This window comes from Amphibalanus amphitrite, unplaced genomic scaffold, assembly GCF_019059575.1.
Source record: "Amphibalanus amphitrite isolate SeventyFive unplaced genomic scaffold, NRLGWU_Aamphi_draft 001839F_arrow, whole genome shotgun sequence".
Classification (NCBI taxonomy): domain Eukaryota; kingdom Metazoa; phylum Arthropoda; class Thecostraca; order Balanomorpha; family Balanidae; genus Amphibalanus; species Amphibalanus amphitrite.
Genome location: NW_024883332.1, coordinates 69,688 through 97,559, shown reverse-complemented (window position 1 = coordinate 97,559; position 27,872 = coordinate 69,688). Strand labels below are relative to the sequence as shown.

The following is a 27,872-nucleotide window of genomic DNA, read 5'->3' as shown; positions in this document are numbered from 1 at the left end:
TTCATCGAAACGTTGCTTTGGGGGAGGGGGGCGGAGTGTTCAGCTATAAAGCAGAAGAAGTTTACCCTGCAAACCACACAGCAGGAGAGTAGTAGGGTGGTAACTTCACAGGCGTAGTATAATGGAGACAGTAGAATCCCCTACTCACCAGACAATGCCCTGACTAGGTAGTAGAGTGCCCTACTCACCAGACGATGCCCTGGGCGCCGGAGCCGATCGGTTTGAGGACCTGGAGACGCGCGTCGCCTATCAGATAGGTAGTAGAATGCCCTACTCACCAGACGATGCCCTGGGCGCCGGAGCCGATGGGTTTGAGGTTCTGGTAGCGTTTGAGGATCTGGAAGCGCGTGTCTCCCACCTCGACGGTGTAGAGCTGCGAGTTCCGCGAGCCGGCCGCACTCTGAGCCATCCGGCCGTTATTGCGGGGACTCAGCAGAGGCATCGTGACGTCACCCGAACTGCAGAACACAGAACGTCATTGGTCAGTGGGGTGTGGTGACGTCACCCGAGCTGTCAAAAAGGCACGTCATTAGATAGTGGGGAAATCGTGACGTCACCCGAACTGCAGAACAAGGCAAGTCATTGGTCAGTAGGGTAAAGTGACGTCATTGGTGCTGCAAAACATCGAAACCTTGATCAGTGGGACATGTGACATCCGTGGACAGTGGCTGTCACGTGAGGTGTTCGTGAAATAACGGTAAAACTGTTGTATTAATTCATTTACTTTCTCCTCTCAACATTCTTCTCAAATTGAAAATGATCTTTTCCTTATGTCAATTGCGGCGTATTACATTTTGACCCAAGGGATCCGTCAAACAAAATTGGCGTACATTCGCCGGAAATTGGTTCTGGATTATGACATACGAAAATAACACGCGATTATTACCATATTCAAGTCAGCTGTATAGTGTCCGATTCGGACCAATCTAACGTCGCATTTCACGCAAGTGCACGACATATAACAACCCAATTACGGGGCAATTATGAAGAACAGCCTCACTACTTACCAACCTTGTAACGCAACCAGCGGATGGAAGATAAGCCAAAGTGCTATAGCTTTGATAACATGTCATTAGCTAGTACGTGATAATCATGTAAGAGCTTACGAAAATAACCATCCTTATTATTGTCAGGGAAGCGAGATGTTGTTTCCAGTTATCGCTGTTATAAAAAAGAGCGTACCTCATTAGCACGAAACATGACGTCAACGCTATAAAAACCACACACGTCACGGGCCAGCGTAATAAACTAATATTCCGCCGAGACTCCGAGCCGCGGTAACACCAGGAGAGCAGCCGTCATGGGCAGACGACCCCGACACCAGGAGAGGAACCGCCCCGGGCAGACGACCCCGACACCAGGACACCAGGAGAACAGCCGTCCCGGACAGACGACCCCGACACCAGCAGAGGAACCGCCCCGGGCAGACGGGCCCGACATCAGCCGTCCCGGACAGACGACCGGCGGCATCAGGAGAGTAGCCGCCCCGGGCACACGGCCCCGACACCAGGACACCAGGAGAGCAGCCGTCCAGGGCCGTCCTCGACACAAGGAGAGTAATTCGTATATGATGTAAGATAAAAACACCAAAACCACCCAACGTTTCGTGTTATTCACTTTTTCAAGGGCGATATGTCACCCTTGAAGGGTGATATATGATATATCTGTCATATATCACCCTTGAAGGGTGATATATGACAGATATATCACCCTTGAAAAAGTGAATAACACGAAACGTTGGGTGGTTTTGGTGTTTTTATCTTACATCATATACGAATTAATTTGTCCAATTCAAATAATCAACAAGGAGAGTAACCGTTCCGGGCAGACCGCCGGCGACATCAGGACACCAGGAGAGCAGCCGTCCTGGGCAGACGACCCCGACACCAGGAGAGGAGCCGTCTCGGGCAGACGAGCCCGACATCAGGACACCAGGGGAGTAGCCGTCCCAGGCAGACGGGCCCGACATCAGCCGTCCTGGACAGACGACCGGCGGCATCAGGAGAACAGCCGTCCTGGGCAGACGGTCCCGACATCAGGATTCAGGACACCTGGAGAGCAGCCGTCTTGGGCAGACGGCGGGCCCACACCAGGACACCATGAGAGCTGCCGTCCCGGGCAGACGGCCACGGTAACACCAGGAGAGCAGCCGTCCAGGGCAGACGACCGCCGCTAACCGGTGACGGCTATTTTCGTTGCCCGCCGCCGCGGCGGGCAACGACCGCTCTGTGCTGATTCCTTCCGCCGGCGCGCCGGCGGAAGGAATCAGCACAGAGCGGTCACAGAGGTCGGCCGAGCGGTGCCATTTCGGGAAACGCCACCGTCAGGCGCCCGCCGCTATAACCAATGGCGGACAGAGCTGAGAGCCAGATATAATTATAGTAACCTATCCCCACTGATCGGCTCAGAATGGAAGGTCAGCCGCCAATCTCGGACCCCGCAAATGGTCGGACGGATAAATCGGGCAGCCCCGCCATCAATGATATGCCCAAATTCTCAGCCGCAATGCCTGGACCATTTCACAGTCCATCAGTAGTCCACGTACCGTAACCCTGATCATAACCTCTCAAAGGTCAACCGTGCCAGGCTGGCCCAGAGTCTTCATAACCCTTCATAACACGCCAGGAGTCGACCGTCAACGGCGGCAAAGTCGGCCCACAATGGATTCCGCTGAAAAACGGGCCGCCCTGAGCCGTATGGAGCGTGGCCGGCACGCGGGACAATGGAGGGGCTCAGCGGCCGGTCAGGGGGTGGGTGGTGGCCGGTGGATGAAAGGTGGCTGGGTGCAACGATAAAAGAGGGTGAGAGGGAGAGCAGAGAGGAGGAAGAGAGAGGAAAGAGGAGAGGTGGAGGAAGTGAGAAAGAAAAAACGACAGAACGAGAGAGAGAGAGAGAGAGAGAGAGAGAGAGAGAGAGAGAGAAAGAGAGAAAGAGGAGAGGAAGAGATAGGGGAAAGAGGCAGAGTCGTACGCATACGTCAATGAAAAAGCAAATGAACCGATACACATATTGACAGAAAAACAAAAGGCAGAAAACAACCAGACCGAGTGACAAACACAAACAGACAGTAATAATGTACAAAGACAGATATGAGAAACAAAAGTTGTATGCAAACACACGAGGACTGAAAGGCATAGGCGGAAACACAAAGACATACAGACTTTTTTCAGGAGTGATGAGATGATTAGTTTCGGTAGATAAGCCAGGATAAATGGCTGTACCGACACCAACCAGCCGCGCCGAAATAGGGCAGCAGACGCATAAGGAATAAAACAATGAAATAAGAATAAACGAGAGCACTGAATTGACAGGAAATTAGGGGAATGATAGAGGAGCGAGGAATACCTAAGGATGAGGATGACAAGAAGAGATAGATGGATAAAAGGGAAGTAAAAGAGGCGAGAGCGAAGATATAGAGATAGAGAGAGAGAGAGAGAGAGAGAGAGAGAGAGAGAGAGAGAGAGAGAGAGAGAGAGAGAGAGAGAGAGAGAGAGAGAGAGATTGGCAGAGAAAAAATGGGGGAGAGCGAATTAACAAACCGTACCAGCCCGAGCCAGAATAGCCCAGTCGGAAATAGTCATGGCACGTGACCGCCTTAGCCGCGCCGAATCGGCCCACACGGCCCAAATGTAGCTGAACGGCGCGAGCCGCGGCAATCAGCGATCTGTGTTGGAGTTCAGCGCCGTTGGCCGGTCCGACCTTTCCCACAGCGCGGCTCGGGCCTGTATAAAGCGGGGTGACCCGGGTAATACAGTAGGGTGGTTAGCAGTCCAGGGGCCGACCGGGGCATTGTCTGCTGATCCCCGCTCAGTAGGTATGACTTACTTCGAAGTTTTCAGCACTTGAGTTGCTAACCCCACTCCTCACACTAACTCTGCAAGCACGGTCTCTCTCGCTCTCGCTCTCGCTCTCGCTCTCGCTCTCGCTCTCGCTCTCGCTCTCGCTCTCGCTCTCGCTCTCGCTCTCGCTCTCGCTCTCGCTCTCGCTCTCGCTCTCGCTCTCGCTCTCGCTCTCGCTCTCGCTCTCGCTCTCGCTCTCGCTCTCGCTCTCGCTCTCGCTCTCGCTCTCGCTCTCGCTCTCGCTCTCGCTCTCGCTCTCGCTCTCGCTCTCGCTCTCGCTCTCGCTCTCGCTCTCGCTCTCGCTCTCGCTCTCGCTCTCGCTCTCGCTCTCGCTCTCGCTCTCGCTCTCGCTCTCGCTCTCGCTCTCGCTCTCGCTCTCGCTCTCGCTCTCGCTCTCGCTCTCGCTCTCGCTCTCGCTCTCGCTCTCGCTCTCGCTCTCCCTCTCGCTCTCGCTCTCGCTCTCGCTCTCTCTCTCTCTCTCTCTCTCTCTCTCTCTCTCTCTCTCTCTCTCTCTCTCTCTCTCTCTCTCTCTCTCTCTCTCTCTCTCTTGCTCTCTCTCGCTCTGATCCACTCTTCCTAAGCAGCCCTAACGAGCCACCTCCCCCAATTCCTGAGCGATGGACCTGCCCAGTATTGGTTCTTCTGGCTACTGTCACAGCATGGGATGTCATAATGGTCTCCATTATTTACAGACTATCGAGTCATGTCGTGGATATTTGCCCTGTGTCTCTCAGCCCACCGCCAACCTCGACCCTGACCAAGTCCTCGGCCAATATCGCCGACCGGAAACGGTCCACTGACGTCACGGCCCTCTGACGTCACTGGATCGCCTCCGGCAGCGGCAGCCATTCATCAGATCGCCCGGGGGAGGGGATAGGGGGGGGGGGGCTGAATTACGGCCGTCGACATCGCCTGGGAGGAAGATGAATTGTACCGGGACTCGTACCAATCTGGGTGAGCGGATAATGGTCCGGTGTTACATCGGAAATAGCTGTTATCGCCTCTATTAGCAGTGTGGTGCGAGACGATTGAATTGTCTGATTGGTTTCAGTGTATGGAGTCGTTAAGTGATTGAGTTTTTAATTCGCTAATGAGGTTTTAGCACTCGCCAGTCGCCCGCACATACCACTCGACAACCCAAGGCACGCAGTTGGGTGGAATGCGTCAGGTCCATCCCGTTTCATTCCGCATTGAGATGGCGCCTTCCAGCGAAGGCCAATGAAATGTTTAGGATGCTGTAAATCTGCTGGTGTCAAAACTCACAGTTCACATCCTTAGGCAAGACCTTTACCCTAAAAGATCACACAAGTCAACGGTCACAAGCGGAACAAAAGTTGTTTTCGGCAGCGATCGGAAAAGATGGTGCGCAAGGCGCTTTTCGTTAGAGATTCTACTGACTGGCGATATGAAATGAATATGTGGATTGTGGATATCTCTCCGGATGGGTATCGATCCCAAAATAACCACAAATAGGCCGCGTAAAGAGCGGAATATCACTTCGATCATAAGTGAAATAACAAGACGTTACAAATACAAAGCATCGAATTCGTCATCTACAAAAAGGAAATGCATTTAAGTTATAACGCATCGCCAACAAACGTATCCAGTCCTGACAAGGCCTGTCAACGCCGTTGCGCAAAGTTCACTCAACGACGAGCACACTCGACTTTCCGTCCCGAGTTGGCCGTCAGCTGAAGCGTTCTGTTTTCATCCGCGCCGCACACAAACTTTTGGCGAGAACACGCGCCGCCGAGCCGCGAGCTGCACCGACGGTGCTTTGTCCTCCGCGCTTCTGACAGGCCGGGCGTGCCCCAACAACGGGTGACCTTGAACCAGGGCATGGGATAATGACCCTTAGTGCAGTCACGTGCTTTAAGTGGGGCTCAGCAACAAAGCCCAGTGTGAAGCCCCGTCTATTCAAACCCTGACTACAGAGGAATTTCGTAGAGGCTGCCGCTAAGCTGGATGGACGACCAAGTCCTTTCAGCGTGCGACCGAGCCCTGATGAAGACGGAAGAGTGACCAGACGCCGCTGTCAAAGCTGCTATCGAATGCAGGTTCGGCATCTGCTTCCTGGAGAACAATCAGTCCGATCACCGCCAACATTCAGACAGACGACATGGACGACCATTCCATGCTACCAATGCCGCTACTTGAAACAAAATAAACGAATTAAGGACTTGAATTATGCAATGCAATTGAACTTCGAGCTAACTCGAGCGAAGCTGTCCCAAGGGCGCATCGGCCGATACGTCTAGAAAAATAATATAAAATATTGCAGGTGATAGTGCAAGACGAGACGCCCTGCATCGGCGCAGGCTGTCTTGATAGTGATTGCTGCAAACCAGTGGGGAAATACAAACACTAACGTTGATCGAGACATAAAACTTTAATAAAAGCGTAATAAAACACCTGTACCTATATCACACACGTGAAGTTAATTAGCTAGCAATCGGAGTAAATACGAGTATAAGGGAAGGTCTGGAACCACAGGTGAGGCTTCTGAGAACGACAGGTACGACATCTGAGCCCAAGGTGCCCGCTACCAGTAGGACCATACTCGTTAAACATTTATTGTAACTGTCCTGAATTGAGACACATGTCCATTCAACTTAAACGAGTGCAGACTCGTTGAACTTTGTACTCTTTGAACCTTAGTACCAAGAATACTTCAGTGCCACACGATCCCAACACATTGACATGTTAATCGCAGGTTTTTGTCAAAGGCGACAAAGAAAAGCAATCATGATCGTTTGGAAAATCGTGCATTTCTAGCGGTGCCCTCGGTGGGTTCTCGATCCAGTATGTTCCGGACCGAGTCGGCTGACGTCACGGCGCCGCGGCGTCTGCAGCCAATGGCCGGGTCGATAGCCGGTGACGTCACACACAGACTGCAGTCGGCAGGCTCGGCGCCCAAGGAAGGGTCCCGGTAGTTTCAACGCATCAATCTTTAGGAGGGTGATTTGGTATATGTAGAACTGTGTTCAAAAGACAAAGAGAGAATTGTATTTGAATTTATATTTCAGTCTGGTATTGTGTAACAATACCAGTCTGGTATTCAGATTCAGATTCAGATTCAGATGTATTCGAATAAGGTCCACAATAAACGTGGCTTTTCACTCATTCACGTCTTATGTAGAGCAGAAAGGGAAGCTGGAACACAAGACACTACGGCCACTCTCATTCTTACACATACGCATGCACGCGGGCGCGCGCGAGCGCGACACCAAAACACTGAAGCTCACAACGACATAGCAAATCGCTTCGCTTCAGCCCGAAAAGATGGAATGCCGGGCTCAATGCGCGAGTTATTAATGAGTGACATTCCGCGATAACAGAGTCGCCGCCTGCCTGCCTCAACTCTGATTGTTGGTAGGGTATAAAGATCAGCCCGTCTGGTGTCATGATTGTGCCGCTGACGCGCTCGCGGTCCAAAAGTCTGGAGTATGGCGTCCGGCTGGCCTGACCTTATTGTCCGATCGACAGCGCACATTGTATGGTAGGCCACAAGCTGCTTAGCCGTGAGCCAGCGAAGCTGCGATATTGCCTCAGAAATGTGGTCACATCGCCGCTTTCCTGTCACAACACGTGCACAGAAGTTGATGATTTTCTGCACACGGTGGAGTTGGGTCTCAGTACATGATCCATATACAGACATGCAGTACCGCACAAAGGATAACACGAGTGCCTGTACAATGCCCTTCACGACAGAACTGGGTATAACGTGGCGTGCATGGTTCAGGGCAATCAGGATCCCAGCGCATTTACGGGACATGGCGTCAATGTGGGCTTCAAAGTTGAGATGCCGATCAACTATCACGCCGAGGTTCTTAACTACCCTAGAATCGGGAATAGCATTTCCACAGAACTCAAGTGTAACAGGAGGCAGATCACGCAACATCGACGGAGTCCCAAGCACCAGCATCTGGGTCTTGCTCGCGTTCACTTTCATGCCGTTGTGACAAAACCATTGAAATACAGTAACTAGCGTCTCTTCCATACGGACGATGAGCTGGTGTAAGTCACGCTTCTTGCCTGTGATAAGCAGCTGCGTGTCGTCTGCGTATTGTACGACGCTGACATTGTCTGGCACATGTAAGCTTAGGTCATTGGCGAAAAGCATATACAAAATACAGCTCAACGCGCCTCCTTGGTACACACCGATAACATTGTTTTTGGTGTTAGAGAGCATCACATTTCCATTAGCACACCGTACCTGCACCTGCTGCGAGTGATCGGCCAAATAGTCTCGGAACCATGTGGTGGTGATACCGTAAAGGTGCAGCTTTTCCAAAAGTTTGTCATGAGAAATAACATCAAAGCATTTTGACAAATCAAGTAACACCAAAATACATATCTGCCCACTGTCCATAGCGCGAAGTGCCAGGTCAGTCACTGCATGAAGTGCCGTTTCCGTTGAATGGAACCTGCGATATCCGTGTTGCGGGTCAGAAAGCAAACAATTTTCTTCCAGGTAAGCAATAAGTTGGACCTGCACAATACCTTCAACTATTTTCATAACAGCAGGCAAGATTGATATCGGTCGCGTCTCAGATGGTTTGACAGCACCTTCACCTTTGGGGATAGGCGTGACCAACGCATGTTTCCACGCACGCGGCACCGCCCCGGTGGAAAGGCTCGCGTTTACAACATCAAGCAGCACGTGTCCTACACCAGGGAAAAACCTTTGCAACATCGACACACTGATACCGTCAACTCCTGTCGAGTTTGACGGTTTCATCGTCACGAGTGTAGCGTACAGCGTGTCAATATCAATGGGACACACGTCGAAAGAACAGGTAGACACACGCGGCAGGCGAGTGGGCACGTTGGCAGTGGCGGCCGGCACACTGGCAGCAGTACTAAGTCCTACGGTGACATAATATTCGTTCAGCGCATCAGGTGTAATCCGAGGAATCTCGCAATGCCGCTGCCTACGTCCTATGACAGGTCGCAGCACTCGCCAAAGTCCACCGCGATCGCCTTTCCTGATCTCCCTCTATTGTGTTAGTGTGTACTCTCTAAAAGCAATATAAAGAAATCCTTATTACGTTTGAATTAAAACTCAGTGACTGAGAGTGACTAAATAAGGAGATTCATTGCCAGTAACTCCTCACCGCGTAGAGATCGACTTATCCCTTGTAAGCACTTCTGTGAGCACAAAATCATCGACCATGATCAGTAAATCGGCAAGCCCAGCAACTCCCACCCACCCCTCCGCGTTCAGTCTGAGACCGCTTCCTTATCTGCCCTCTCCAGTCTAACAGCGGCATTAAACCCGGCCATCAGACGCTACAGCTACAAACCATCCTCTCCTGCCGGGGAGTGCTCCCCATAAGCCTCCAACGAGGCCAGTTGAAGTGGGCCGGGGTCTGACCTTTAGCCCTCCGCCAGGACCGCACCGAAAGTGGAGGAGCCAGATTAGCACGGCGAGTTACAGCTCCTTGCTGGAGGTACCGGGAGCGAACATTGTAAGCAGTGCTGACTTAACCAGTACTCAAACATTGTGAATAGATTCTGAGTAGATATTGTTAAGGAGCATGTCAAGTTTTGCTACTCACTTGAAACATAGCAGGACTTATAAGCACGTACAGCCCATCCACTCCAGGTAACTTGGACAATATAGCACACACAATGCTCGAAGTTTGGATAGCGCCACTGCCTGCAGCAACATCCGGCGATGAAACTTGGTACCGGATGTATTGTGATGCAACATGCCAACATTCTCAATGCATTCTCTTGGCCAACTTTAAGCTCGCTCCTCCTCAGGCCCTGCCCACGTATTCGCAAACTTCCCGACCCGTGCACTTGACACAGCCAATGGGGCTTCAGTGGTATCCGAGAGACCCTTCAAGTGATTGACCTCTTTCTTCTGTTGCCCAATGGCCTCCTTGTCACTATATCCCCTCAACATCGACCCGATCAGAAACAACGTCACAAATGGAGTAATATTGGAGGGTCTTAACACCTATGGACATTCAGTCACACCATAGCAACTACCTAGGGCACATTACAATGAAAATACCGACAACAAAAAGTCAGGTGTGAAGCTCAGCCAACGGGTAAAACCCTTTGTCATCCGTTCCAATTTTCCTTGAATGTTTTGACCGCTTGAGTGCCTCGAATAATTGGAGGTCAGAGCCAGCACAAAAGAGCGGTTAATTCTTGGTGAGAGCCCTTGAATTGGAAGCCCTGCCTGACCTTCACCAACCGACATTGAAATTCTGAGTAAACTTCAGGCTTGAATAAAACATTATAAAATCAATACAGTCGGCCACAGCCTGTCCCACGCAGCGACTTTCATCTGACCTACAACACGGCCGTCGTGTTGTTCACCACCGCACGTCATCCTTTCAAGAAGCAAATGTCTTTCGGAAGGAAAAGCTTACGAAGCGGAATGCTTTCCCGCCATCAGGCTAGCAACAAACGGGCGACGCTAGCTTCTCAACAGGAAGGCTAGCTCAACGACTGGGCAGTGGACAGTCACTCTGCCCTCGAGCTAGACATTGATTGGGTATAACGGATAAAGTGCTCGATTATTGAGCTAGTGAAGCGATCGATACCCGTGCAAACATTAAAATATACATCGGGCTTTTACCTCTACACGAAACACAAGCACGCCACATCTGCCATTCTGGCTTCACCGAGCTAAAGCTGTTCGATACAAGCAGCTGAGCATACTCTGTTGCCAAGAAGCACAGACACTCGCCACGCCGGCCTCTTGTATCGCCAAACATACAGAATGGGTGAAGCATCACCGACGGCCAATGCCACAATTTATTGCCGCGGTAAGACTCTGAAAAATAAGAGTCACGGTCTAACGCTTAGTAACTACGTGATGGCCAAAGATAACAAGACAGAGACAGCAAAAGTAAACAAAGTTTGATTTCCGAGAAGCACCATGTGATGTATCGCAGGTGTGCATGTCAGGCATGCATGGGTATGCGTCTGTGGCGTGTCTGGTATGCCGTGTCAGGTATAAATGGAATGTCATAGCCGACATGCCACTCGCTCGAATGGCTGATCCCGAGTCGAAGACGTGCCGACTTTAGCATGATAGGAAAGCTGTAGTGCCACACTGAATGAGTTGGTAGACTCTTCAAAACAAGTGAACCAGTGCTGACAGATCCCACATCAGCCATCAAAGTCAAACCCCACAAACATAGAGCCTGTCACACCATACGGTCCCTAACCAGCCCAACAAGCGACACCAAAAGTGTACCACACGGGCCTCGGTGTCAATTTACGCCCCATGTTCGCGGAACATGAGCATCAGGGCCACCGTTACACTACACGTCCCTTACCCGTGCAAGGGTAAAGCACACGGATCTCAGAAGTCTCGTCTCTGCTGCTCTTTAGCTGTCGCAGTCACTGACCAGCCTATATACAGACTAAAGTCGACGATATCAATGGTAGATTCCACGGATCCCTGACCATCAATAGCTCAACAATCCCAGACGTCTGACCATCAGACGCTCGATCATCAAATGTAGAAGGCGGTAGGATGGAAGATGGTCGGCATACCGCCCGCCAGAAACGTCACCGTCCATAGCACACGTCATTTCCGGTCGGGAATGAGACCAGTGACGTCAGTAGGACAGAGAACCAGTCGGCCAGGCAGAATGTGACACATAGAGGGGTCTGGCAGCTGACTGATATTGATGCGAAAACGTAAATAGTTAAAGTAAAAACGATGTTCAGGTTGACTTCTCGGCTTTGAAAGTTATATAATAAACAGGAGCGCAATCAAAATAACATCGGAACCATCCGGCTACATATTTCGCAGACAACAGGAGAGAGTAAAATAAAAGTTTTTATTTCTTTGGAATAAAGTACCACTGATTAAGTGAAGCAGAAAAGGCACCAAACACGATCCCCTTTTGTCCAAAGGTTACAAATACCCTTCACTAAACGTGATACCTTTCAGGTTAGTAGCTACCAAGATCACTCGACAATTATTTTCGGAGGCCGCGAGTTTTGATGACGTCAATGGTTCGGTGTGCACACCCCAGTGAACTTCACTGGCCAAGCGACACCCAAAGCCTACCATCGGTCTTCAGTAGCCGTTCACAAAAACGCACACAGACGGCAAACGAGACTAATCTGACGCGGCTGCGACGTCACAAATGACGTCAGCGGCGGCGCCGGGGATTAATTGTGCATCTCGGTGATGGGGCAGGAGATAAGGACCGTGGGGGACGTCACTGGTCGGTCCGACCGACCACTCGGCCCTTCGGCAGCAGAGGGCAGCTTGGAAGCATGAATTCGAGACACGTATCTCCCCATCAAGCACTTCAAAAGGAAATCCATCCAGTGTCTTCCGCTGCACTAACCTTGAAAGCGTACTACCTACGTGTTGAGAATGACGGATCAAGAACTGCTGAGCAGTGAGCGCCTGAAGATCTTCGCTCTATGGTCTGGTGGAAAATATCGCGCCGTAACATGAGCACCCACAGGCTATGGTGATACCAACATTTGAGACCTCTTGTTAGTGTAGTGCCTGCCTATTGCCTAATATGTCGACTGATCTAAATAAATGTCCAAAGTAAGAAGATAAATATTGACGGACATGTAATTCATATCAAGGTGGGATAAGACGACTGCGAATAAAAAACAAAACAACACTTCGTAAAAATGACGGCGAAATAAACGAATCTAAAGCCGTAGCCCGTAGTGGCCAAACTTCGTGCGATGCCCGAGTCAGCTGTGGCCTGTGACAGGAGTAAACAGCAAACTGAGACGAATACTACCGCGAGAAATAGTGAAATAACCCGGTAGAATGTGACAGCGAAATAGCGAAATGACCGAGAAGCATGTGACAGCGAAATAGTAAAATGGCCCGGCTGGATCAGACCGTAGCGGCGCCCATCTCTGAACACGAATGGCCAGTTCTGGAGGGATGTTCTGGACGGAAGACAGACGGAATCACCGTCTGACGGTGAACATTGGAAAACAGAAAACCCTAGACTGACAGTAGGCAACCAACAAAACAGCCTAAGGCCGGACGCTAAAAAGCAGATGATAAATGGTAAATACCGACCAAAGAGACATCAGGACTCAACAGTCGCTATCCCTACGAGTTGCTGGGACATGTCCGCTGCTCAGCTATGCTCAGCGGTGATCCGGATCTGGGCATGGTCTGGCTGACTAAGGTCAGCCTATGAGCGACTTTACCGCCCACTCTGATAAGAGTCCGTGCGCCACAACCATCTACACTGCCAGTCAGCACATAGCTCTTGGAAACGTCCCACGATATGCTGATGCTAGACCACAGAGAATTACCTCGACATCTGGCAATCCTGACCAAATCCCAGCGATAAATGCCAAACGAGGCGTCGCTATGACAACCAATGGCGACTAACGGAATCCCCGCATGTGAATATCCGGCCGGTGGGTATTGGCGTGGTTTCATCAGAACTCCCCCCCCCCCCCGCCCCGCCCCGTCACGCCCCGTCTCGGTCCCAGCTCGGCCCCCAAGCGTGTCCAACGGGGTCAGACTCTCACATGCTGATAAACACGGCGGCGCTACCCCGACTGACGAATAGAAACTATCCAGTCTCCAGTGAGGTCCCGAGTCTCTCTACATCCAATCAGCCCCACTTCTGACGCTTCCGAGACGCTCTCAAAGACGTGAGAAGTGATGAGATCGTACGAGCCACAGATCTAAGACGGGGGACGGCGCGGGTCACAGGGTCCAAAGAGCTCACCGGCCGCTGCGCACGACCGAGACCGGGGGCGGGGGAGGATGCGGGGGCGGGGGTGGGGGCGGAGAGGGGTCGCTTCACGAGGTCAAATGACCCAGCCTTATCGGTCACCGACCCGAGTCCCCGAGACAGTATTTTTGGTCGTACAAAGAGACTGCGGAGTCGGATCAGAGTTACGTCGCCAAACGCCCCACGCGCCAGCCAGCTCGGCTTATCTGAATCAGATTGAGAGTCGAGCATTCCCTTGGAGGGAGCGGCAGCGTCTATAAAAAGACTGTTATAGGGGAGAGTGGGGAAAGATGCCCAGGGTTTGACTATGTCATATATTATTCGAAAATGACGATCGGAAAGCCAAAACTTGGAGTTTCAACTTTCAACGGAAGCCGACATCAAGATTACTAGAACATAAGGTTGGACAAATTGTGACGTCACTGGTGCTTGGAATATTTTTCCTAGTATCCCACTAGCCAGTCCTAGTTGAAACTAAATTTGAAGGGAGGGCAATCCATTGCCAAGTATCTGATTTTGTGAAAATAATTGTTGGAAATGTAAAGTAAGGCACCATGGACTTGTTTTCAATTGGGAACAGATGATATAAAAAGAAAAATAAGTGTTTTACGATACTACTAAATCAGATAATTTGGTAGAAATTCATAGACGTATAAATAAACTGGACTGGCAATTCGAAGGGACCTCCCATGGAAGGTAGTGGCGCCGACAAAGCGGCGCCAAAAATCTGTGCTGTGAAACGTTGTAAAGCAAATAAATTTGTAATTATTTCTAAATGGATCGGATCGAGGTGATGGTGGTGCCGTTTGACGTGCCATTTCTGGAGGCAGGTGATGGTATAGGTCCCGGGTCACTCTCTGTCACGTGGCGCGTGTGACTTGCCGACAAACACATTGAGAACAAAAACCTTTTATCGAAGCTTTAAGCCAATCCAAGGGAGGTCCAGGTGCCCCAAATTTGTAGGTCACATGTCCCGGTACCAAACCACTGACATACCTATGGAATAATCGGCACCGAGAGATACATATTGCACATGCTCGGAGCGAAAAACATGTTTTGATGAGGCATTCTCCGATGTCCGAAAACTTTGACCTAAGCACCTAAAACTCGGCACAATGACACAACATGGACAAACGCTTGAAGGCGTTGTACGAATAGGTGTGCTGAGGTGCACTGTCCACATGCTTCGCACGTGGAAACCTTTTGATATTACACTTCGTACTATCGCGTACGTGTGGAACGATATATTTATAATTCCGAAGCTAGGCATCGTAGCGACACGTGCAAGGTGGCGTTGGAAAAGTTTCACCGAGGCGCATCAGAAGTATGCCTTAAAATTCCGAATTTGAGGCAACGTGGTCAAGGTCAGATAAAATTGACCGGAAAAGGTCAATTAAACCCTCGCCGTTTGGCCACTGATTGAGCTAGAGCCTCGCATAAAAAAGAGCGTGCTGCCCTTGACGAGAGCAAGCCGATGATACCCAATTTTAAGGTCCTAGCTCATCGGTTGACCTGCCAGGTCAGGTCAATGACCCAAAAGTCGGGAAAATCGGGACCTGTTAGAATGTCGTAAAGTGTGGCTGCTGTGAGGTTTTTCGCGGTGCTGATCACGAATATCATGTAAGTTTTGATCACAGATGATGTCTTCATGCATTTAGGCCAGGCCAGGTCAGGTCAGGTGAAGGTCACCCAGCTGGGTATTCATTGTAGGTGTCAACCGCCACTGACAGCTTCGTAACATGTTACGAAGGCACCAAAACTACTTCGAAGTTGTGGAAAGGACTGCTAAATTCGAAATCAGCTCCAAAAACTAGCTTAGAAACATGTAAAACTCCAAAAAGTGAACCGAGGTCATCAAAGGTCAATAACCTGACCTGACCTTCAGCCAGGCGACCTTGACACCCACAATAATGCATGGGACCAATATCATTTCACATGTTTAAATGTTTGAAACCACAAAAACACTGCAATCGCGCGGATAATGTGAGCTGACATATGCAGAATCGCGATTCCGGCCAAGCATGGTCTCGAGGAATAGGTTACAAGTCAATGGTCAATTTGGTCAGCGTCAGATTTTTAGGGTAGATTTAAAATTAGGTAATTACCTCGAGGGTACTGAAAGTTTTGTGGCGATCGGCGGCTTTTTACGCGAGTTAGGTATTCGCGAAAAATGGAGGGGAGGGGGTCCGGTCGACCCCCCCCCTCCCCCTATAAGCGCGTGGGTTAAGAATTTGACCTCGGGTCAAGGTCACAGAAAAGGTCATGTTGGATGCCATTCGATTTGTATTGCTGAGCTGAACACATAAATGGTCGTTTCAGCTCTCTAGCATATTTCTATCTAAAGTAATGTATTGTCAAAAAATGTTGGAGACGTTTCATGACCTGAAATGACCTCACGGGCATAAACGGGTCATAGAAGCATTTTTCAGTTTAGTGTGTCATGTTCACCTGTGTTTCTTGATGTTTGAGGGTGTTTTGCCAAAAGAAAAGCATTTCAAATTGTTCCCTTCGATTTACGCATAATGGAGAGGTCACAAAATTGACTTGACCTTAAGTCACACATATCCAAATTCTGAGAGAAACAAATTGTTGGTAGGTACTGATTCTCCCATGCAATAGGTACGTACCCTGAGTTTCAAGCTACTGGAACGTATAATAATGTAGGAATGACTGAATCACCAAGTTCTTAGATACATGGTCACTTCACTTTGCCTGGTGACCTGACCATAGTGACCTGGGGTGATTTTTGCACACATTACGAATTTGATGTATCGTAAGCTTTACTAAGTATGGATTTTATCATTAACGATCATGATTTAATTATTATCATAAGTTGTTTTCACAACATAACATTCATAAATTTCTTTTCTTTGTTGCTGACGAAGTTGGCTGACGATCGTTTGTTGAAGGTGCAACGTCTTCACTTTCGGTTGCTAGGGACGCTCGGTTGCTAGGAATGGCGTCATCAGTAGCAAAATGCCGATGCCAGATGAAGATTTGGTGGGGGCTGGCCGACATCATTTTTCTCGAAATATATCACACTTTCGTGCCTGAAACATGATAACTTTTTTGCTATTAAGCATTTTCCTGAAGAAGTGAAAGGGGGCATCTTACCCCACAGGGTGGAAAAGACGCCCCCCGGCGTTGGGTAAGATGCCCCCTGCACTATAAGTGACAAAAATAGGCACGTGAATCGCCTGAACGAATCAGTAGTCCCTTCAAGCCTGCAGTAGACACCAAACGTCATCGTAAGGGCCCTCAAAAGTAGTCGTAAGGGGCTTCAGAGGTCATCGTTAGGGCCATCATAGTCCAGCGTGGCCAAACAAGCCTCCGTGGTGGCGTTCGGAGACCACTGTGGGGCCCTTATAGGTCTTCATGATGCTTGAGGGCCCTCGAGCCCATCGTGGGGACCTCAGATGCCAGCGCGGCCCGTGGAGCCAACGTGGGAGCCCTCAAAGGATGTCGTGAGGGGGCCCTGGAACCAATAATGGGGCCAACAGAGGCCGTCGTGAGGGCTCTCAGAGTCAGATGCCGCCCAAAAAGTTGCTGTGTGGGCCGAGAGACCGGCATGGGGAGCACCCGACCGTACCGGACTCTCAATAGTCCCAGATCGGCTTTTGTCTCTCATCACAAGTATGTAATAAATGATTTGACGGGCTGCTTGAAGGACAGCCTACGGATTTAGGGGGGCGTCTTTCCCCATCAGGACAGGGGGCATCTTACCCAAAGGTACCGAAGTAACATTAAATCAGCACAATTTGTTAGCCATAAAACTACACCCTGAAACAAACTGTTTGGGACACAGTACACGCATGTTAATGTATCACGACTATAGCAAGGGGCGCAAAAATTATCTACCTTCTTTGATATTTACAATGTTTTGACGCCAAAATATTTTTTGAAAGCAGCAAATAAAAAACATGCAATCACCAGCCAGCCGTTGCCCAACTGAGCTTCGCAAATTTTTGTGCAGTTAACAAGGCAGGCTTCCGCTTTACGCTAAGAACATTAATTTCCAGGTTCGATTTTTTTGTTTCCCCGCTAGAGGGGGTGGGGCGTCTTTCCCACCCTGGGCATCTTACCCCACTCTCCCCTACATATGTGCAATGTGCATGTGTATATACATGTACATTCTAATATCACTAGCTTCTACGCAGTCCAAGCAGCCACCTACACCGGTAGCCGTTAGTCGACCGGGCCTATTTCAGGGAGCATACAGCGAGCCAGCCTACTCAACCTAGAGCCGACCCAGCCTACACCCGGGATATAGCCTACACAGCCTACAGCGAAAGCCTGCAGTCGATCCTACCTCCTCCCGACAGCCTGCAGTTGACCCAGCATACTCTGAGCAGCCTAGATCCGGCCCAGCCTAGACCCGCGAGCCCACAGTAGACCCAGCCTACTCCCGACAGCCTACGGCCGACAGCCTACAGCCGGCCCAGCCTAGACCCGCGAGCCCACAGTAGACCCAGCCTACTCCCGACAGCCTACGGCCGACAGCCTACAGCCGGCCCGGGGCGTCCAGCGGCTCACCGCCACGTCAGTCGATCCATTCCAATCAATCTAGCTCGTTCATGCTGTCCGACACACACCCAATCAATGAATCCGGCGCCCACCCGCCCGATCAGTCACCGGCGGCCGCAGATTTATCCGCCGCTCTGCCCCAGGGACGCACACACTCTGTCTTCGGAGAGCAATACCAGCAGCGATGAAAAGATCACTTCTACGACGGAGCATCAAGGTTCTAACTGCGGAGTCTCTCTCGTGGATCATCTACTTCCAATATTCCTCTCTCATACAGTCCTTGTATCTCATGTATCTCACACAAGTAACGTTAGTTAAAGGCCGTTGTAGTCTGTCACTGACTGCCACCGACCCTAGTCTGTCTTGGCGCCTGTCGTCGACTGTAGGCTGACTGTCGCTGGCGACTGTCGCGGACCCTAGTCTGACTGTCTCGGCCACTGTCGCCGACTTTAGTCTGACTGTCTTGGTGACTGTCGCCGACTGTACGCTGTTATTGAGCATCGTCAACAGTCGCTGGCTTCCGGGTCAGTTCCAAGAGCGAGTTACTTCTCCGGTGAACAATCAGACGAGCGGCCGACTAGGATCGTCAAGAGATTCTCGAAAGACACCGACACAGCTGACATACAATATAACACACAGCTCTGACAACACATCTGACACACGAAGGTGACGTATTTGATACCGAGTTGTCACAGCCCACAGGTGACTGACACACCGCTTACACCTGGCCCGGCATCCAACTGCGTCCAACGGAAAGAATGGTCGGCGTGCATTCTTTCCATCCCTGTCCTTCTCATCCGAACCAGTTACTTTGGTTGGCTTGATCCCGCAATGTGCCAGCATCAATGGACGGGCCGGCAGGAGTGTACGTAGTAAGCATTTGTAATAATTTGGTTTATTATTTACATCATCATCCAACCTGTCATGGATACTCAACATAGACCACTACATATCTATAAATAGTGGCCACCTATGGAGTGTTTCACTCCATCCCTTCATCAAGGCTCTCTAATCCATCAACATCACTGCATCATTCATATTAATTAACGTTCAACTTATATGGCTATCAGATCAAGTGTTACTAGCCATCAAAACAGAACAACACCTCAAGTGCGCATGCACTAATCTACTCATTTGATGTATGGCGAACGCCTCACGATAACACTTCCAGACATAAGAGACATCAATTCTCCGGCACCGTTATATCCTGCCTACAGCCCGGCAGGATGGGGTAGTGTGGGGCCGAAGGGAGAGGGAGGGTAAGTGACAGTCTGACAGCCGGTGAGAGCCGGAGAGAGGAAGAGGGATGGAGGGGAGTGACAGTCTGACAGCCGGTGGGAGCCGGGGGAACGGGGAGGGAGGGGGAGGGAGGGGGTGTGACGGTTCTGACAGCCGGTGAGAGCCCAGAGGCTGCGCCAGATGGCTCGCCACTCAGCGTCATCTCCCCGGCAAACATCCGTCCAAGTGGCACTGACTGCGCCGCTTCCGACAGCAGCGACACGCAGGAAGCGCCCCGCGACAACAGGCGTCGCCATGGCAACCGGGCCGCCCCGATAATCACAGCAAGACATCGCGTCGCCGCTTGATGAAGCGGCGCACGGAAACCGATGGAGCGCGAGAGAGAGAGGAGGGAGGACGGGGAGAGAGTGGAGAGAGCGAGAGAGAGAGAGAGAGAGAGAGAGAGAGAGAGAGAGAGAGAGAGAGAGAGAGAGAGAGAGAGAGAGCAAAGAGAAAAGAGCAATAGAAGCGTGACATAATATAAATAATATAATTCAATTTTGCTGAGAAAAACGGTAGGATAAACCTCTAAGTAGTATTGCATCACATATACACAGTGACGAAACTCGATCCCTTACCTACGATCATTCCTTCGCCGATGGCATGCCACGATCACTAACTCAACTAGTCCCCGAATAATGACCCAAGCGCCCGTGATTGGCCTCTTTAGTCGCCGCCCCGAAGATGATTGGTTCGGGGCGTGCCAATCACCCTCATCGGTTCGTCCAATTACGGCTGAAACGGTACACCATAACCACTGCGCCGCCGCTGGCACCAGCCAATTACGACCGGGAGTCGAACCGACGGCGACGGCAGCGGCCGTAGTGCGGCAGGCAGGCGTGAGACGGCCCGGCGGGTCAGGCGGGTCAGGCTACCACTGCAGGGAGGTACCACTGCTGACATCTAGCGGCGGGAGATTCGTGACCGAGTTAGCCGTGGTAGGACCTCGCGCGGCATGGACGCGATTGTTGATTGCTGAAATGGCACCGCAGCTCACATAGCGGTCTATATGCATTGTTGTTGTTATTGACATGCATTCGTTTCACTTGAGCATAGATTCATTTGATTGATTCTTGCGGTCTTTATGCATTTTTGTCGTTATTGACATGCATTCGTTTCACTTCAGGTGAGATTCATTTGATTGATTCTCCACACATCTTCGCCGCTGCCACCGCTGCATGCTTCAAAAGTAAGCGAGCCTAGGAATCCATACGTCTGACACAAACTCCAAACAGATCAGCTAACAATAGCACAGATCCGACACTCAAAGAGAGACTAGATAGATAACAGGACCAGCCAAAAACCCCCATCTAGGGATGCCTCTGTCTCGTCCAGCATCAGAGAAACCCAGTTTTCCCAGATGATCTCATAGCCAAAGAAACAAGAAAAGTAAGTGCTTCCTTTACTACGCCTCGCACCAGATTCCTAGCCGGCATGCGTAAAACACGCATCAGTTCAATAAGAAAACTATGCGGGATATGCAGCAGCCTACCCCAGATGCGTACTTTACTAAGTTACTTGACATCCACAAATGGAACACTGAATGCATTTGCCGCGTCATTGACTTACTCATAGCTGTCGCCGGCTCTTGTTAAGTCAATAAGAGGGACGTAAATATTGTATGCGCACTGCGCAGCAATACTGAAAATGAAGATATCACCCATGCGGCCAAGAATAGAGACTATCGTCCATATTTCGTCCACTTGTGACTGGTATGAACCAGTAAACCATCAAATACGCTGCACAAATACGGTGATACGCAATATGATAAGAAGCTAACAGCGCAATGATCGTCTCAGAGGATATCTCGTCCCCCTCGTGATGCTAATTTTCCTCCATTCCGGTCCGGCGCGTCGGCCGCTCCAGAGGACGGAGATGCAAATTTCGCCTTATTGGCGGCATCACGGGCGGCCCGGCCCGCATTCCAACACGTGTATTGATCCTGCCAGAACGGCAAAGGAGCGGGGGAGCAGTGGGTCGCGGGGTGCAGACGGGGACGAGAAAAACGCCGAGAGATGGCAGCACCATCGCCGCCTGGGAGGGTATACTGACCCGCACGACACACCGCCGGGGCTGATTGAGCTGCGGTTATCAATACAAATGTGAAAATAGCCGTGTTTGTGCTCAACACTACTGCGCCCTAAAATCAAGCACTCTAGTCGTAGCGGAGAAAGCTTGGTTCTCATTGGATACTCGCACCATATAAGAACATAAGACGCCATGGAAATAAGGATGGATGAAAACAAGCCACCAACACAGCTCTCTTAGCAACAAATTGAATATGCTTTGAAATGCAATTTACGATTATCAAGTGAAGGCTGTTTCATCCATAACGGTTCGGCCATCGCAGCATAAGCCGGCGCCTCGGTTCATCCACAGCTCCCACAAAGCCGACTCGGCGTATCCTCTTATCCCTCAGGAGCGCTGTTTTTCGGCCCCATCCGTAACAACATGCCAGCCGCAGCGAACCTGTCGGCTGGACGCCACACGGCGCCCGTTTCCATCTCCGGAACAATTCAGTCGCGCTTTGAGAGGAGACAGCCCGCCTCCTGAGACCCAGCCAGACGTGGAGAAAATCGGAATTTATATCAAGGACTTGTGCTATAGACCCTTATGCGGAGCTTTATCCCCTGTCATGATGGGTGAAACTTTCAGAGTGCACAAGCCCTTCGAAAAGCGCATATAACTGATAATAAAATACGGTTATGTGTCCCAGACTACTTTCCATTCGTTTAAAATATCTGAAGACGCAGACATGGTTCGCGGAAGCGGCCTAACTACGAGAGAAATTAGAGCAAAGTTCGGCGAAATGAGCACAGTTATAACTAATGGGCCTTGAACTAGAAACAGTGAATGTAATATTGTTAGACGGAGCACTCACCGGAAACTGCAGCTACCCGTGGTGACTGAACGCGAGGGTCACCGGTCCGCCTGCACAGACACAAAGGGCGGGGGTCAGAGGTCTGTTTGGGGACAAACGCACATAGGGAGTCACCGGTCCGCCTGCACAGGCACAAAGGTCGGGGGTCAGAGGTCAGTCTGGGACAAACACACATAGGGAGACACCGGTCCGTTTGAAAACAGCAGGGATCAGATGTCAGTCAGGGGACAAACACACATAGCGAGTCGCCTACGGAACAACAGATATACGATAGTCTGAGGGAGAGTCATCTGAGAGAGCCTGAAGACACACATGTCAGCAGGCAGAGGTCACAGGCCACATGTAAGAGGTCAGAGGTCAGTCTGGGGACAAAAACACATAGCGAGTCGCCTACGGAACAACAGATATACGACAGTCAATGGCATCTCTGAGCGAGAGTCACCTGCGGATACTGAGGTCAGAGGGCATAATACAGAGGCCAGAGGCCAGTCTGGGAACAGGTCCGGTCATTCCAAAACACACACACCAGGTCACCGTTCGCCTGGAGAGAAACGAACAAGGACAGTGGCATACCAGGTAGACCCAACACTCGACCCCTGACAGCCTGAGGTCAAACAAGCATGGGAATCAGAGCTCAGTTTGTTACGGTTTACTGGAGTGGAAATATTGGTTCCACGTGAGCTAGTGGCCGGTATGAGGGCAACACACTCGATTCGCTGGGCGCTCCGAAAGCAAGAAACTCGAGTCGGTGGTCAGTCTGATGGGGAAACGGACGGGAAGCACTGATCAATGTGGTGGCAGGAACACAAGAAAATCCAGTCAGTTTGCGAAAGGATAGACGCTGCCACTGGGCAGTCGGCAAGCAGGGAATATCGTTTGCAGGAAGAAACACAAATGATCAACACGTCGCGGTTCCCCGAGTCGTAATTCTGACACGCAATGTACTGATGCAATGTGCAATCACCACGTAACATTTATCATCTTAGCGTCGCAAGACTAAAATTACGCCTGTATCACTCAAAAAGATAAAAGAAGAGACATTAAAGACGAGATTAAGCCTGGGCGCACCACCTTCATTAATTTCATCTCAGGATTCCATTCAACCAAGTCTAAAAGCCCGCCTCCGCGGTTAAAGAAATAACACTCATCGTGTAAGGAGACCGTCATAAAAGCTCGCCAGGCCTTTCGGCGTCTTTGAAGGCGGCTCTTGAGCTGGATCACGGGGAACGCGCAGTAGCGACGCCGGCCACCGGCAGGCGACCAATTTACCTCAGTGCCACTCGACAGTAAAAGTGCAGCTCCTGACAAACGTGAAGCGTGGCCACGTTTTCCACAGCGGCAGCGGCTTCGAGCAATGCAAAAGGGTTATTTGATGCACACCAGCAAGCTACGCAATTCTAAATCATACCCTCAGACGAAATCACCTGGCCAGCCGTACATACTGCCTGTATGTAATAGCGCTCCCTCAGAAACTTTTCCGTTCGGTCTCATTCCGTTTCCTTCCCTTGTTCATTCCACGCCTGTCCCATCTCGTCACTTTCCGTTCCAGTCCGTCCAGTTCCCGTCTCGTCCCGTCCCGTCCCGTCCCGTCCCGTCCCGTCCCGTCCCGTCCCGTCCCGTTCCGTCCCTCCAGTTCCCTCCGGACGATTCCCTCAGCGCTGGCACCCTCAGCGCGTCACAATGGAGCCGGGACGCACATCGATACCTTTCGCTTTCAACAGGTGCCGGCCGGCGGGCGCGGCGCCGGCGAGCACGGAACGACACGCCATGGTACGGCGCGACACGGAAAGTTACGGTACGGCACGGTACTCTATAACGTAGGTACGTTACGGAACATGATGGACCAAGGTATGATACACAAAGGTAACCAAGGTACGACACACCAAGGTATGACTGTTGCCGTGCGGTACGCAACGAAGTGTTACTGTACGTTGCGGTACGAGCACCGCAGCACGTTTTGAGGCCTATGACGCATGAAAAGAAGAACACAATATGAAAAGGTGCGATAGTTGGCGAAGAAGAATAGGATACCATTGCCGAAACGACGCTTATCAGTATCACTAATCAATGTCAATTGCCACTCACCCCATTAGTTACTTGAGGCAAACGAAGAACTCGGGTAATTATCACCAAACTCAATAATGCTTCATGAACAAACTGAACAATCTCTCAAGAATAATGTTACCAGTCAGGTCACCAGTTAGCTTACTTCAAGAACAGTAAACTTAAATACGGCCCAAGTCATGAAGAAATACCACGAACCACATAGGCACTACCTGTCAAACTTGACAAGTTCGTCAGTGAGAGCGTCATGCTGAAGGTAAAGTTCATCCGAGTCGTATATTGAGGTCATCGACGTCATGCGATCGCATCATGTGTTCCAGCACTTCCCTAGTATCTGTAAAGACCGAGTCTATTCGAACCAAGCGCGGAAAGTAATGTCGAATATTGTCGACTGGCCTTCGCAGGCACAGTTCAGTCAGAAAACTGCACTAAATATCCTCCAAACTGGTAGACACACTAATGCTATATGCCGGCGTTTGATTGGTAAGGCAAACATACCCACCACTACAGAGGTATCGAATAACGAACCCAGCGTCAACACCTGCTGCCGCATTGGCCGGGACATATCTACACACGTCCCGCCCGATAAAGCCACACGTATGTAACGACTGTGGTGTGGCTTCGTTACCACACGCAGTCCAGGAATATAGATCCATCCGTTCGGTGGCTCAGAATACCGCTTGGAGAGAGCTACGCTAGTTCGATATAGCCACCTATCCACGTTTGACCAGCATCAGCATTACGTGAGCTCAAAATCAAAATGGCGCCCACGGACCCCACGTTGGCTAAGCATGACGAACCACGCTTGCTAAACATACCGCCATACGCTTGTTCATCATTGCACCCCACATTGGATTAGCATGCTGTGCAATGTTAGCTCAACATGGCGCCCCACGTTGCTCAACAGCGTTACGTCAACATGGGCCCCACATTGACTCAACCTGGCGTCTCACAGTAGCCTAACATGACACGCTCTAGCGGCCCAGTGCGGCTCGGCCGAAACTGTACGAAAATCTCGCCGATAGATGTCAGCACCATGCCTGCCTGAACTGGTAGGCTGTACCGCACGACACTACTCAGTTCCCAGTCCGTCACAAGGAAGGTAACTTCCGTTCGATATCTTCTATCATCTTCATCTTCCGGCGAGGAAGATGAGACAGAAGAAGGGATGTAATCCATATCACGGAATCCATACAAGCTGTTTCATAATGTATTCAGAACGGCATTATGACAAGTCGCAATGGGACGGCAGCTACGGAGAACTAATAAAGCATACCAGTAGTCGCTGTATCACCGACCGCGCAGCACCTTCCAGCTTCCCTTCAGAGTAACTGAGAGGGGGCCGTAGGACGCGGGGCGCCGTAACGACTCTCCGGCCCGGCAGTCAGCTGGTCAAAGGGCGTGGCCGGCTCCCCCGTAGGAAGGTTCGTATTCAGGGCTCCGCCAGTCAGCCCGGGCAGGGAGGGTCGATATGACAGGCCCGGCGAGACACGGGGATACCGGGCCGGCTGGGCTGGTGGACGATTCGGCGCTTTGGGTGAGTGGGCAGGATATAGCAACTCATGAATGCAGAAAGGCATACCGGCCATGGCTAAATTATGCACAATTTGAAAGGAACTGTCATGAGATATGAGCCCTAACAATAGCATGAATTATACCGCGGACTGGCTGAGTGCATTTTCAGACCGTGCCTAGCGCCCACTAAAACGGAAATGGCTGCAACTCACGGCATTCTCGGACGGGATATAGGGACGCAATAAGCATCAGTCAACGACTTCACGAAGCCGAAGCGTCATAAAAACGTCAAGTCTAGCCAACATGATACAGCAGACACACCGCAGCCAAGCATGAAGAAAGAACTCGTCTGACTCGGGCGAGAAGTGCGCCAATCAGAAGTCAGAGAGGGGCAGAGGGTGAAATGTGTCTGCCGAACGGGGGTGTACAGGTGAATAACTAACTAAATTATAGCCGGATATGCTGCACGTGGTGTGCGGTGGATGAGCGCACCGCACATGAGATGCTATCGAATATCAAACAAAGCGACTAGAAGAATAAATATATCAGAATGAAGACGGGCAGGAAATGATCGATAGATGACAACCCCTCCCCACCAGGACAGGTGAGAACGCGACCCACTCTCACCTGATCACTGCTCTCGCCGGGCCTCCATCCGCTTCTCACACCCTGCTCACCCTCCTCCCCTCCAGACAGACAGACAGACAGGTGGACAGACGAACAGACAGCACCACCGGCAGCTCCTATCGACCGCACCTCACTGGCGACCGGTCAGTCCCGGCCGCGGCCCGCCGCCCCGCCCGGCGGCGCCGAGTCGCACCACCGACCGACCTCTGCGCAGGATCGATGGCAGCCGGCGAGTCCACGCCGCCGCGCGGGGGAGGCAGTTGTGGCCGCGGTATGGGCGGCTACTGAGGTGGTACGGACGGCGCCGGAAGAGGAGGCCCCCAGTGCGCCGCCGGCGATAGCGAAGGAGTATGGGCGACTACTGATACTGATATGGGTGGTTGCATAGGGAAACGAAGAACGACTCCGCGGGGGCGCCATCGGAGGCGGCGGAGGCGGCGGACGAAGAACAAGAACGAAAGAGGTGGAGGAGCAGGTAAAAAAGAAATGACGTCAAGGTAAGGACGGAGCAAGAAGAAGTAAGTATGGAAGGAATGCATGTTTGAGTTCTTCGATGTGCAAATCACCTCCTCTTTATAAGCCACGATGTTTGATAGCAACCAAGCGCAAGCGCCTCGAGGATGGAAGAAAGTAAGAGGCAGTGGCGATAGAAAGGAAGGGCGAAGAGATGTGGAGGATGACGAAGCGGCGACACGGAGAGCAGGACCGCGCCATTACCGGAGGGAAGGGGAGGAACGACAGCGTCATCGCTCGTGGCTGCGCGGTCGTGAGCGAACATGGCTACCCATGGGTAGCGCATCCCCCAGGGTACTACACCGCATTGGAGGGAATCGGGCCCAGGATGGCCACGGGATACCCTCGCGGGAAGTTCGTGAGGGCCATCAGTCACCCAGCGTTACGCCGCGTCAGAGGACCGGCGCAAATGAGTGACGATGCTCAACGGTGTCATGGTGATAACTTTGACCGAGTAAGCACGATCGTCGCTTGGATGAAAAGGTAGCACCGATCGCGCCTTTCCAAAGCATGACATACAAGGCCGGGGGATAAAAAAGCTCGCAAGAAAACATAATGGATAAAAGCGGATACGGTTGCTTCGACAAAAAAGCAAACAGGATCTGATGCACAGATGAAAGCCCCACTCAGTGCCACCTGCGATACATTTTCCGCAACATTTCCTGTGTTGTAGAAATGCGCGCTCCGTCGCGTTTTAAAAATATCCAACATCACAGTGCAGACATCCCAAGCTACCGGAAAGACTGAGTGAGCCTGTCACCCAGTGAGACGACTGAGAATGTCGCCTTCAGAAGGTCACAGCGGGAGACCGGATTCCCTGGCGACTCCTGCCGGACCTAGCCGTCGGTTCGCGTCAGGGGATCTGTCCCAGAGTCAATTTACCTCTCTGTGATCTATCGAGGAACTCCTGATGTAGTC

The 27,872-nt window shown here is 51.2% G+C and overlaps 1 long non-coding RNA gene across 1 annotated transcript in view; it reads right to left on the bottom strand.

Moving 5' to 3' along the window:
* Nucleotides 1-282: 282 nt before the first annotated feature.
* LOC122375436 overlaps nucleotides 283-27,872 on the bottom strand; it is a 37,637-nt gene continuing 10,047 nt past the window's right edge. The window contains exons 3-4 of the long non-coding RNA XR_006255392.1: nucleotides 22,236-22,285; nucleotides 283-458 (exon numbers count right to left, since the gene is read on the bottom strand). This is a non-coding gene — a long non-coding RNA (uncharacterized LOC122375436). The remainder of the gene's footprint in view (nucleotides 459-22,235; nucleotides 22,286-27,872) is intronic.